Raw genomic sequence first — 12,363 nt, 5'->3', positions numbered from 1 at the left:
AGGTCTCTCTACAATCTGTAAAGGGTTGTAAAGCTCGTAGGAGAGGACGGGTGCTTGAACTGTCTCCCCCGTTGGAACTCCTCACACACACACACATCTGGAAGAGACACACACACACACACACACATCTGGAAGAGACACACACACACACACACATCTGGAAGAGACACAAACATACACACTGCTGTATACCGTAGGCTTTCATGTGCTCTCTTACTGTAAGCTGTGTTTTCTACGTAATTCGGGAGAGACCAGAAGTGGTGCTGCTTCCTTCTGCTACGGTTGTGAAGCGGACCAAGTCAGCATCAGTACAGGGTCAGCAGCACATATATGGATCATAACCAAGGTACAGTATCTTAACTTAGGGGTTTGTTCAACTGAGCCACTTATAACCCCCTCAATAACCTGCAGAAAGTTGCACAATACACATTTCTACAGAAAATCTACAGATTTTAACCAACAGAATTGGCCCAGCTGCATTATCTCTCGGCTCTAGTGACTTATGGCAACAGCTAAGTTTGGTGGTTGTAGGAGTTAGGGAAAGGTTGACCGGGGTTCGCTAACCCTCCGCTCCGTGTGGAACCCAGTGGAGATCATCTGGTGAGGATGCCTCGGCTGTTCGCTGTTGATGTCGTCGGGGTTGTTGTTATTGTCTACTGGACGGTCCAGGTGAGTTCCAGTTCACCAGGCCTGGATCCACTCAGTGGGCCGGATGCAGTGCTTATTGTCCTGCACACCAGGCCGTGCTCTTATCCATGCGTAACACACGCAGAGGCGCAGGCAGGCAGCATCATTCTCATCTGGGTTTTCACACTTTCCCACCCTAATTTATCTACATTTCACTGTTCAGTGAGCCCCCAAATGAATGGTTCCTCCCCTCCTGCATGGGAGGTGAAATTGTATTAGGTTAGAGGAACCCTAATTGGTTGATACTATACGGTATGTATTGACTTGGTCACAGCAAAGGCAAAACAGAAAATACCGTATCAGTCACATCAGTATCACTCTGACTGCACCTGTCAGTTTTTCCATTAACCTCCTTTCTCTTTATGAGGCCATTTGACTGTAGCATGCTAATCATGCATGTTACATATCACAGAGGGCTACTCTGCCATGCTTTACAGAGGGTTGTCCCGAAGAACCGTCGTATCTTAATAGAAGCCGAACGGCAAAACAAGGGCCATCTATGGTGAGAGGAGCAGTTTGCGCGCGAAGTGGAACAGACACCACAGACAGGATATCCCTCAGTTCACTGATTAGCCTTGTCTTGTTCCTGCGTGCAGAAGACTGCATGAAAACGTCCCTAATCCTTCCCTCTCACCGCCTTGCCTGGAGGGCTTGAGAAGAGATCTGTCCGTGTGATCCACTGCTGTGTCTTCTTTATCGGCGTGGGTGACGCCATTTTACATAACGTGATGCAAGTTGAGTCCCTTAATATGTTCAAATTAGCCGTGATGTCGTGGACTTGACACACTCTAGACAGGAGGGATGGTAGAGTGGGAGGGATTCAGATGTAGCACTTAATAGCAGGCCTATAACTTCTGGTAGGATATCCACACCCTAGGCCATGCTAAGCTAATACATATGCACTGTTCTAATGCAGTCGGGCAAAGTAATGGTAGACTTCACAGAGTCGTCGTGTAAAACGTGGCTATCGGTTCATTACACAATGCCCTTTAATGGCGTTCTCCTCTTGCCTCCGACTGAAACGAGACCCTTTTGGGGGGGGATGAGGTGTTTCTCAGTGGTCGTGAGGTTATGGTCGCACCGCTGTAAACGTAAAAGGGAATAATAATAAGTCCAAATGGAACTTATCGGTGAACTGTGAAATCCCATTCTCCCTGGCTCAGGAGCTCAGTGACTCGGACAGCCGCCTGACGTGAGTGATCCATGGAGGGGAAGTGTCCCATTTGTGACATCTTGTTTCATTTTCTGCCTCTTTTAACTCGCGTACCGAGGTCTCTCTCTCTCTCTCTATCCCTCCCTCCCCCTCTAGCCCCCTCTACCCCCTCCCATCCTCTTGCTGTGCTGTGCTAGACAGGGGAGATCCTGGGTAAAGCCCTGCCCCAGCTCTGCCTGGCTGTATCCTCCATGACAGTCTCTCCGGAGGACCAGGAGGGCTCCTCATACACGAAGGCCCACATGCTCAACATACGGAGAAGGTGCCCACTATACTTTCATCTGGTACATTTCATCTACATAAACATAGACCTAAATGAATACAAATAATAGACTTACTGATCACTCTGTCTGCCTTCATACTCTGCAAATGCACAGGATCAAAAGGCAGTCCATTTCAACGGTGCAGCTTTGGAAAAGATGGCAGCATTTCTCCAAAGGTTTGTTCTTTATTACCCAAGTGCAAATACAAAGGAGGAAAGGATTCTAAGGATACCAAGAAGAAATTCCTGTACTCCACATTCTCTCATTCTTGCAGAATTAATTTTGAAAACAGATCCTGGTATTTTGTAATGTTTTATGTGGTGGGATCACTACCATGTCTCTCTGTCTGGCCTCTGTTGTGTCATTGTTGTGGTTGCGTGGACATGTCCTGATGACACTACGTTGCCTTGTGACCTTTCCCACAGGCGTTCCCTGGGTTGGTCCTAACCTACCTGCAGGATGGGGTCGGCTGTGCAGAGGTGACCCCCCAGAGCCAGAGGGCGTGGGGGTGTCTGGATAGGGGGAAGCAGGCAGACACCAGTGGAACGCCAGAGGTGGACCACAGACAGGCAGACAGGCAGGCAGGCAGGCAGACAGACAGACAGACAGACAGACAGACAGACAGACAGACAGACAGACAGACAGACAGACAGACAGACAGACAGACAGACAGACAGACAGACAGACAGACAGACAGACAGACAGACAGACAGACAGGACCATGGGCAGGTCACAGTACTGAGTATCAGTAAAGCACATTCAAAATGGGGTTGTGACCAAGTTATTGCATTCACGTGTCCGTGTTCTAGTGCTGCTTACGGGTTTGTAACTATATGTATGTTTTCTTAAGCTCTATGAAGCTGTTATTTTGTTTCATGAGGTCAACGTTCTCCTGTGAGAAATAGGAGAATTTGTTTTTGCAGAGAGACAGGTCATGAGAGAAAACCAGCTGCATTTTTTATGTAGTCTGATCTGACAAGATCACAGCACAACAGGAGCAACTTGATATTGTTTTGCAACATTTTTATTTTCTGGTCATAATGTAGAGAAGACATGTACAAGTACAGAATGAGAGAATATTCCCACAATTAAAGCTGCAATATGTCACTTTTTTGGGGCGACCTGACAAAATCCCCAAAGAAATGTGAGTTATAGATCTGTTATTCTCATCGAAACCAAGTCTAAGAAGCGGTAGATATGTTCTGTGTGCTCTATTTCTATCCTTCCCGTTTTCAAGTTTTGTTTTTGCATCTTGTACTTTCGGTTTTGTACACCAGCTTCAAACATTTGAAAATACGATATTTTTTATTAAGGAAAGTATATTTCACAGCGGTTTACATGGTACAATGATTCTATGCACTATACTTGCTTATTTTGTCACATAAACTGAAATTAGGCAAACTATTAGAATTTTAGCAATCAGGAAATGGCAGAGCGATTTCTGCATAGTGCATCTTTAATTTTATATGAAGAGAAATACCTCCTATGACTCTGTGAGTTATTCAGGGATTCCTTGTGGACATGCAGTATATCCCCAGCGAGCTCTCACTGAATGAAGTGTTTGTCTCTCTCCAGGTCTGTGGATGTGATGTCAGTGACACCAATCATGAAGCAGTCCCAGCAGAACCATGCGGCCTCCCTTCAGGACAAGGGCCAGGCAGGGGCCAAGCAGACAGGGTCCTCCAAGGCAGGGACCAAGCAGGCATTGGCCTACCAGGCAGGGGCCTGGGCCAGCAGGGAGAGAGCCCAGCTGGCAGTGGCCCTGCTGAGGAAACACAAAGACAAAACACCCTCAGACTTATGTCTCAAAGGTAGGCCACTGCCCGGGTGCCTGCTGCTGACATGGCTCACTGTTATTGTTCAATGACATTCAATGTTTTCCATCAGTTTTGTGTAAGATAGATTCATCAGATATTTTTTGAAATATCAAAAAAAAAGGCCTAGAGCTTGTTGACTGGCACAAATTTAGAGACACAGGGCAAAGAAAGAGTAGATATCAGGGGAACTGGAATTGAATTTTCTTTTGGCGCAAATAACTAAGACCTGATAAAATGTTTAACGCCCTTGCATTTTAATATGATGTACTTTTGCTGTCAGGGTCAGTCAACTAATGTTAATCCCCAATAAGGTGAATCAAAATAATAATGTATTGAAAGAGATAACTTAATGCTTTCTACTCTTTCTACTTCGTGAGGCTTGATTGAGACTTTTCGATAATATAGAGGCGTTGGCTTAGATAGTTCCTATCCCTATCAAGATACGGTACATTATATTACCCAACCACAGAAATATCTGTGTGCGCTGTGAGCATTAGCATCACAGAGCTCTAACATCCAAAGTATGGTTAGGCTAAATGATCATAATCAGAGAGAACTCTGTCTCTGTCTGAGTGGAGAGAGAGACACCGTGGTCCGTAGTGCATAAAGAGGCCTCACCGACACATGCGCTCTAACACACACACACACAACGCCTTGCTCAGTTTCAACACTGTGCTTCCCCCACACATCCCAGCCTCTTTAATGCAATTGAACAATATCCGATTAGTCGCTTCACGATTCATTTACGAGCCCGTGTTAAATCGTCGTCGCTCAGACGCTCAACAAGTAACGCAGCGCCAGCACTGCTGTGCCACTAGATTACCTCACACGGCCCCCAGATGTGGCCCCCAGATGTGGCCCCCAGATGAAGACGGATGTTTTTATCGTGTTAAATGGGTGTGTACCTGTATACCTCAGCCCACTGCTCACTGAGCGCGGAGTAGGGGGTTGGAGCAGGCTAGACGATGTCTCGTTTGCAACTGAAGCCAATTGCATTGTGTTTGATCCGCTCACCCAGGTCCCTCCATGTCCTCATGCTCCATTTGTCATTGTTGTCATTGTTGTGTGAAGGGAAACATCTCCGTTATAAAATACACCACACAACAGCTTTAATTGAGCCTCTCCTGAGAGGAATAATTAGATTCTTCTGATAAAGAAAAATCTATAAATATGATCAATCCCAATCCATTTTTAGATTAAAGACCAGGAAAATACAGTTATGCTATCTGCTCTAATTGACCTCATTAATATATGCACAAATCATTATTCTCATAGTGGATATTAAATGTAACATGAAATATCTAATGTTTATCAAACAAACAATTTCAGCGACATTTTTATGAATGCAATTTGCTATCCGAATGACCCTGTATGATTTTATTTAAACAATTACTGTAAATTAATTCTGCCAGGTTTATTTAAAAATCCATAACATGAGCTGCCTTTTTAATTGATGGTGTCGATATATTGTGAGAAGCACAAAATTTTTAAGAAGCAGTTCTTTTTTGTAAAAATTTTTTGGGCAACTTGTATTTCATTCGATTGAACCTTTATTTAACGAGGCAAGTCAGTTAAGAACAAAAACCTTTTTACAATGACGGCCTACCCCGGCCAAATCCGGACATCGCTGGGCCAATTGTGCTCCGCCCTATGGGACTCCCATTCACGGCCGGATGTGATTCAGCCTGGATTCGAACCAGGGGCGTCTCTTGCACTGAGATACAGTGCCTTAAACCGCTGCGCCACTGTGCGAGTTCAGCGTAACCTTTTATATTTCTGGTTCCGTCCTTTAAATGTGTGTTACTTTGGCTATATCACGATGAAGCAGAAGACTTTATTAAGTTAATATCGTAAGTTGAATCTCATAAATGCCTCTAAATGAATACAACCTCTCCCGTATAATGATATTACAAATAATATATGCAAACCATTATTCATGTACAAATGTTAATTACACTAGCGTAATAAAAAAAGTGACTGAGGTATAGTGTTGAGAATAGATGTTGTTGCTACAAGCTGATTAAATGCCGTGACACACTATTTCCCAAAAGGAAAAGGTGGGCCCTAATGAGAGATGGGTCTGTGGCCAGCGAGTCGCGCTGCCCCCCGCCTGTCACCCGCTGACCTGTGACAGAGACACAGAGAGCCACAGAGAGGGGTGAGTGGCTGTCACGATAAGTGCTTGTGACAGGCCCACTACAGGCACATCTGTGGAGGGCCCGAACATTGTTTTCCCACCGGTGACTCTCTGTGGCTGGAGCAGGGAGGCAGGCAGCGCTGAGGGGCTAACTGGCTGCACTGCCCCAAGACATGCCCCCACGCTCTGGGGAAGCAGCTGTCACTCGCCCAGCTGCCATTTGTTCTAATAATCCTGGTGTTTTCATTGTTTGACTTTCCTATCTGCTGTATAGGCCGGCCCCCTGTCTTCCCTCCTCATCTCCCGTCAACCATTTTTCATACAGAACAAAGATACATACTATACAACAGCACTGTGCTTTAGAGGCCAGTTAGACTTAGACATCATTAGTAGTGAAGCCAGCACATTTGGCTATCATGGACTGAGGCAGGCAGGGCAGCATGGGAAAGTGGCTGTTATGGGAGCGTTGACCCAGAGGGGTCAGCTAATCTCCATCAATGGCTTTGTCAGGGGCCGTATCAGGGGCCATGTCCAGGGTCTTGTCAGACTCATAGGCTCATTATTAAACCCTGACACAGGCTCACTACTCCCTGGCTCTCTGGGCTTAAACTAGTTTTGCCTCTCTCTCTGGGCTTAAACTAGTTTTGCCTCTCTCTCTGGGCTTAAACTAGTTTGGCCTCTCTCTCTGGGCTTAAACTAGTTTGGCCTCTCTCTCTGGGCTTAAACTAGTTTTGCCTCTCTCTCTGGGCTTAAACTAGTTTGGCCTCTCTCTGGGCTTAAACTAGTTTGGCCTCTCTCTCTGGGCTTAAATTAGTATGGCCTCTCTCTGGGCTCCTGAAAGTTTTTAAGCACTGGCCTTACAGTATACTTGGCCATTTTCTGTTTTGGTATTGCCCATTGCAAAATATAGACTGGCTCTCTATTGCTTCCTGTATATTTTCAATATGGACTTACAGTACATCACCAGGTCTATTTATTTGTGGCAGAACCCCATTCACTTCTGTCATGAAACTCCACGCACACACAGACACACACAGTGCTCTTCTCTCTCTCTCTCTCTCTCTCTCTCTCTCTCTCTCTCTCTCTCTCTCTCTCTCTCTCTCTCTCTCTCTCTCTCTTAGCAGTCTCTTGAAAGCCCACTCAGTCCCATGCACTATTTATTAGCCTGGCAGGCTGACTCTTCCCATCCTGACCCTTTCTCCTCTATTCTACAATAATAATGCAGCCTCCATTATCACACAGCCTCATCACTTATTGAAGACGTCTGTGAGTGAAGACGCCCTGTCTTTGATTCCCTTGAAGGAACTTTGCATGGCCTACTCACGGATCCAATTCCGTCCCTTTGTAGCTCCTCTTACTTCCACGGGAGTGGCCACTGGCTTGCTTTGCATCATTGAATGGCAGTCCATGCTGAAGGAATTCACCTTTTGATGGATTATCTAGATGCCAGATATGTTGGACTTCTGAAGGTTGCAGAGTGGTAGAGGCAAGGGTGAGTTTTAGTCATGTGGTTCCGAACGGACGGATGCCTGCTTGAAGTCTGAAGAACCTTTCATGCGCTCATAGAATCATCAACCTTACTGTAATTGATCAGGATATGAGCAAACAGGGGTGAATATCATGTGGGTACAGACAGCCAGGTAGACAGATGGCAAGACAGGCATCTTCTGACTGACATCTACATCTGGATATTACAGTAATTCTGAATGATGAAGGGAATATCATTGTAGGATGTGCTATTGTAGTACCTACAGACAAGTAGACCGCATGGGCAGACCAACAGATGCTGCAATCATTATAGACAGACAGACAGACTGACAGACTGGTGTTTTCTCCCCAGAGCGGTGGGTGACTGTAGGCTATGTGCTTCATTACCCTGTGGAGCTGGAATCACCCAGAACACACCAGCATTTGTGGAGCCACGCCAGGTCACCCAGCTGACTGTACAGGACCCTGCACTGCATATGGCATGAGAGCCCCTCAGCAAACAGATACACATGCATGCACCACTCTGTGTGCGTGCGTGCGTGCGTGTGTGTGAGTGCGTGCGTGCGTGCGATCCTACTTTAAGCTACAGTGTTCTGTATTCCATTGGCTGTAATACATCTGGATTTGAGCTCTCGTATACAACAACAAAGCCCGTTCCAAGACTCACTGTTATTGTCAGTCCATTTAGCATGCCACTGTGTGCCAATATCCAGTCACAGACACACAAGTAATTGATGGGTTTCTCTCTGGCCCTAAACAAACAGTTTAGCCTTTTACCAGCTTAGCCTTTACCCCTGGCTCCATGGTGACTGTGGGCCATCCATTAAAGACTAGAAATGAACTGTTGTTTGATTGTCTGCAGACAGACACCCTGGGCCACGGCCCAGGGATGTGTCCTCACTACAGATGTAGCATTCAGTTACACACAATTGACCATGCATCCTAATTTAAACAGCCTGTCTCTTTATTAAAACTCAATTCTTCACTTTATCCAGCTATTTATTATGGATATAGTATTATTATTATGCACATCATACTGGTAAATCGAACAGGAATTCCCAGAGACATCACTAATAAATGAATAAATCCACATTTTATTCGTCACATACAGTTTACAGCAGGTATAAATGGTGCAATGCTTGAAAAATGCTTACTTGCAAGCTCCCTCAACAGTGCAGTACAATATCAATGGTATCAAAAGTCAAATCAAAAATACAAAAACAACAAGTAGAAGAAAGTGTTAAGCAAAGTAATAAAACTGAAATGTACACAATAGAAGGGTTGGTTGTTTAGCAACAAAACCAACGTGTGCGTAACTATGGGGAAAAACAGACGAGGTTGGCTTAGACTGTTGACAACATGTAAACTATATTTCTTCTCCAATGTTTATTGAAAACATAAGTACATTTTCACAATGAGCACTTGTTGTCTCTCAAATATACTGAACAATTTTTTTAACTAACGTGCAACAATTTCAAAGATTTTACTGAGTTACAGTTCATAAAAGGAATTCAGTTAATTGAAATAATTTCATTAGACCCTAATTTATGGATTTCACAAGACTGGGCAGGGGTGCAGCCATGGGTGGGCCTGGGAAGGCAGCTGTGCTGACATAATTGCAAAAGGGTTTTCTAATGATCAATTAGCCTTTATGATAAACTTGCAGAAATGTCTAAAAACCTGTTTTCCCTTTTTCATTATGGGGTATTGTGTGTAGATTGATGAGGACATTTAAAAAAAACAAAAAACATTTTGGAATAAGGCTGTAACGTAACAATTTTGAAAAACTAATTGGGTCTGAATATTTTCAGAATGCACTGTATGTTCTTTATCACACTCAAAATACACATGTAACCTCTCCATAAATGTTCCACTTGAGAGATGAAAATGTCAAGGCACACATCCGGAAAGTGAGAGGTTATTGAGCCAGGGTTGTGTGTGTGTGTGTGTGTGTGTGTGTGTGTGTGTGTGTGTGTGTGTGTGTGTGTGTGTGTGTGTGTGTGTGTGTGTGTGTTTTAAGGGTTGAATGTGTGGAGAGTCAGTGTAAATAGTCTCTTGGTGCAGGTCTGTGCAGGGAGACAGCTAGGGTTAGCTGTTCAACAGTCTGATGGCCTGGTGGTAGAAGCTGTCTCGGAACCCGATGCTCCGATACCGTTTCTAGATGGTACCAGAGTGAACAGACCATGGCTCAGGTGACTGGAGTCCTTGACGATATCCCGGGCTTTCCTCAGACACCGCCTGTTGTAAATGTCCTGGAGGGCAGGGAGCTCACCCCCAGGGGTGTATTGGGATGTCCTCACCAGCCTCTGTAAAACCTTGCTGTTGAGAGCGGTGCAGTTTCCATACCAGGCGGTGATGAAGCCAGACAAGATGCTCTCAATGGTGCATCTATCGAAGTTCTTGAGGATCTGAAGGGCCATGCCAAATGTATTCAGTCGCCTGAAGTTGAAGAGGCGCCTTCTTCACCACGGTGTCGGTGTGGTGGGACCATGTCAGGGCCTCTGTAATGTGCACGCCGAGGAACTTGAAGCTTTGACCCTCTCCACTGCAGCCCTGTCGATGCAGATGGGGGTGTGCTCCCCCCCTGTTTCCTGTAGTCCACGATCATATCCTTGATGACCATCTTAGAGGAGACTATGGTGTTGAAAGCTGAGCTGTAGTTAATAAACAGCATTTTCACATAGGTATTCCTCTTGTCCTGGTAGGATAGGGCAGTGTGCAGAGCAATGCTACCTTGTCCCAGACCTGCTGTTTTCAACTCTCTCTCTCTCTATACCGCAGCTGCGGTCTCGACCTCTGAATGCTTGGTTATGAAAAGCCAACTGACATTTACTCCTGAGGTGCTGACCTGTTGCACTCGCTACAACCACTGAGATTATTATTTGACCCTGTTGGTCATCTATGAACGTTTGAACATCTTGGAGAACAATCTGGCCTTAAAGGCCATGTACTCTTATAATCTCCACCCGACACAGCCAGAAGAGGACTGGCCACCCCTCAGAGCCTGGTTCCTCTCTAGGTATCTTCCTAGGTTCCAGCCATGGGAATTTTTCCTAGCCACCGTTCTTCTACGTCTGCATTGCTTGCTGTTTTGGGTTTTAGGCTGGATTTCTGTATAGCACTTTGTGACCTCTGCTGATGTAAGAAGGGCTTTATAAATACATTTGATTTGATTTGAATGGCGATTGAGTTGTCCGTGGATCTGCTGAGGCGGAATTGCAATTCTATTTTGTCCACTGCGCTGAATAATAACCTTCTCAATAAAACAGATCATTGTAGCTCACTTTGAAGTTAATGTAGAAGTTCAACAGTATAACACTACAGTGGCAGGGGAAGAGCTGACAGGTTTTCTGCTGGCCGGGTGGACCATCTGTATTGTGTGAGTTGGCCGTTGGCCGTGTCCTCTCCTCTGCTTTAGCTGTGGGCATAGCAGGCAGCATAGTCTGACCACTGACTGGCATAGTGTATTGTTCATCCACTGTGCGGCTTATTACGGCATATGTCGACTGGCCCGGTTGCTCTAACCACAGTATCTGTCTGTGGGACAGTTATGCATGCCACACTGTGTGTGCTGGGCGGAAAAGTCAAGTGCTCCGCAAACTGTTCTGTTCTAGAAACCTTGTCCACACTCCTTTGAGTCATGATCAAAATGTCAAGTATGGATGCAACTGATGACAAACACTCATCTTTCTTTTGTCCTGTATCACATACACAACAAACATGTAACCTCTCCTAAATCCACAGAACTGATCAGTGGGGCCATTTTCCACTTGAGAGAGGCAAGTGTCAAGGCATACATCCGGAAAGTGAGAGGTTATTGAGCCAGGGTAGATAGTGTGTGTGTGTGTGTGTGTGTGTGTGTGTGTGTGTGTGTGTGTGTGTGTGTGTGTGTGTGTGTGTGTGTGTGTGTGTGTGTGTGTGTGTGTGTGTGTGTGTGTGTGTGTGTGTGTGTGTGTGTGTGTGTGTGTGTGTGTGTGTGTGTGTTGTAAAGGTAGGAGCGAGTCTTGCCGCCGTCACCCTTTGGAACAGTATTCCCGACGGTGCATGGCTCCATACGATGCGCGAGCAGCCAAGCCTAGTGAAGCAAGCTGCCCATGCTCAGTGGCATTTCCCAAATGTGGCCCAGCTGGGGGCCTCTGCCTGGCTGCCTGAGTGGCACACACTGTCTCAGGGAGGGAGGGGGGCGAGGGGCTCTCAGGGCCAGGGATGGAGGATTCAGTGCCCCCCCTCACAACCCCACCACCGCAACCAGCACTGCCCCAGCCATTAGCCTGCGAGACGCTGGAGTTGATGCGCATTGCCGTCACAGTGGTATAGCTCCACTTTCAATGCAGAGCGAGAGGCGCTTCATTTCCATCAACCAACTGTGTGATGCCCTTTCTTTTAAGTAATGTCAGCGTCTCACTTTAATGGTATTTCTGTCACTCGTCTCTAAAGGGAATACATGAAGCTGATGGAGTGTGTGTGGGCAGACAGGGAGGAGGGAGATTAATTGACTTGGTAGAAAGCATCCTAAATTATCATCTGACTTCAATCATGCAGATAGACACATCTCAGACACACGCTCTCTCTTTCGTTCTCTCAGGTTATGCAAATAGTGGGCCTGGCCACTGTAACTGATGAGCAGCAGATCAACCATACAGTACATTGTATCTGCCACGTGCTTATCTTTGATTGTTCATGTGGATCAAATAGTCATCTGTAGAAAATAATGATGGGCATGTAACAGTTAGTATTTTGCACTCAGATTAGGCCGGG

General features: G+C 45.7%; 1 protein-coding gene across 5 annotated transcripts in view; it reads left to right on the top strand.

Annotated features, from left to right (window-relative positions):
• The window catches only part of LOC106573235 (doublecortin domain-containing protein 1), a 45,052-nt gene that overhangs the window by 12,041 nt on the left and 20,648 nt on the right, over window positions 1–12,363 (top strand). For all 5 annotated transcript variants that reach the window (XM_045696920.1, XM_045696918.1, XM_014148106.2 and 2 more), the window contains 3 exons: window positions 1,997–2,162; window positions 2,278–2,339; window positions 3,739–3,974. The gene's annotated coding sequence lies outside the window, so the exon portion shown is untranslated. The remainder of the gene's footprint in view (window positions 1–1,996; window positions 2,163–2,277; window positions 2,340–3,738; window positions 3,975–12,363) is intronic.

The sequence above is a fragment of the Salmo salar genome, chromosome ssa16 (genome assembly GCF_905237065.1).
Source record: "Salmo salar chromosome ssa16, Ssal_v3.1, whole genome shotgun sequence".
Taxonomy (NCBI): domain Eukaryota; kingdom Metazoa; phylum Chordata; class Actinopteri; order Salmoniformes; family Salmonidae; genus Salmo; species Salmo salar.
Note: the sequence above shows the minus strand (reverse complement) of the source record. Positions and strands in the feature narration are given on the sequence as shown.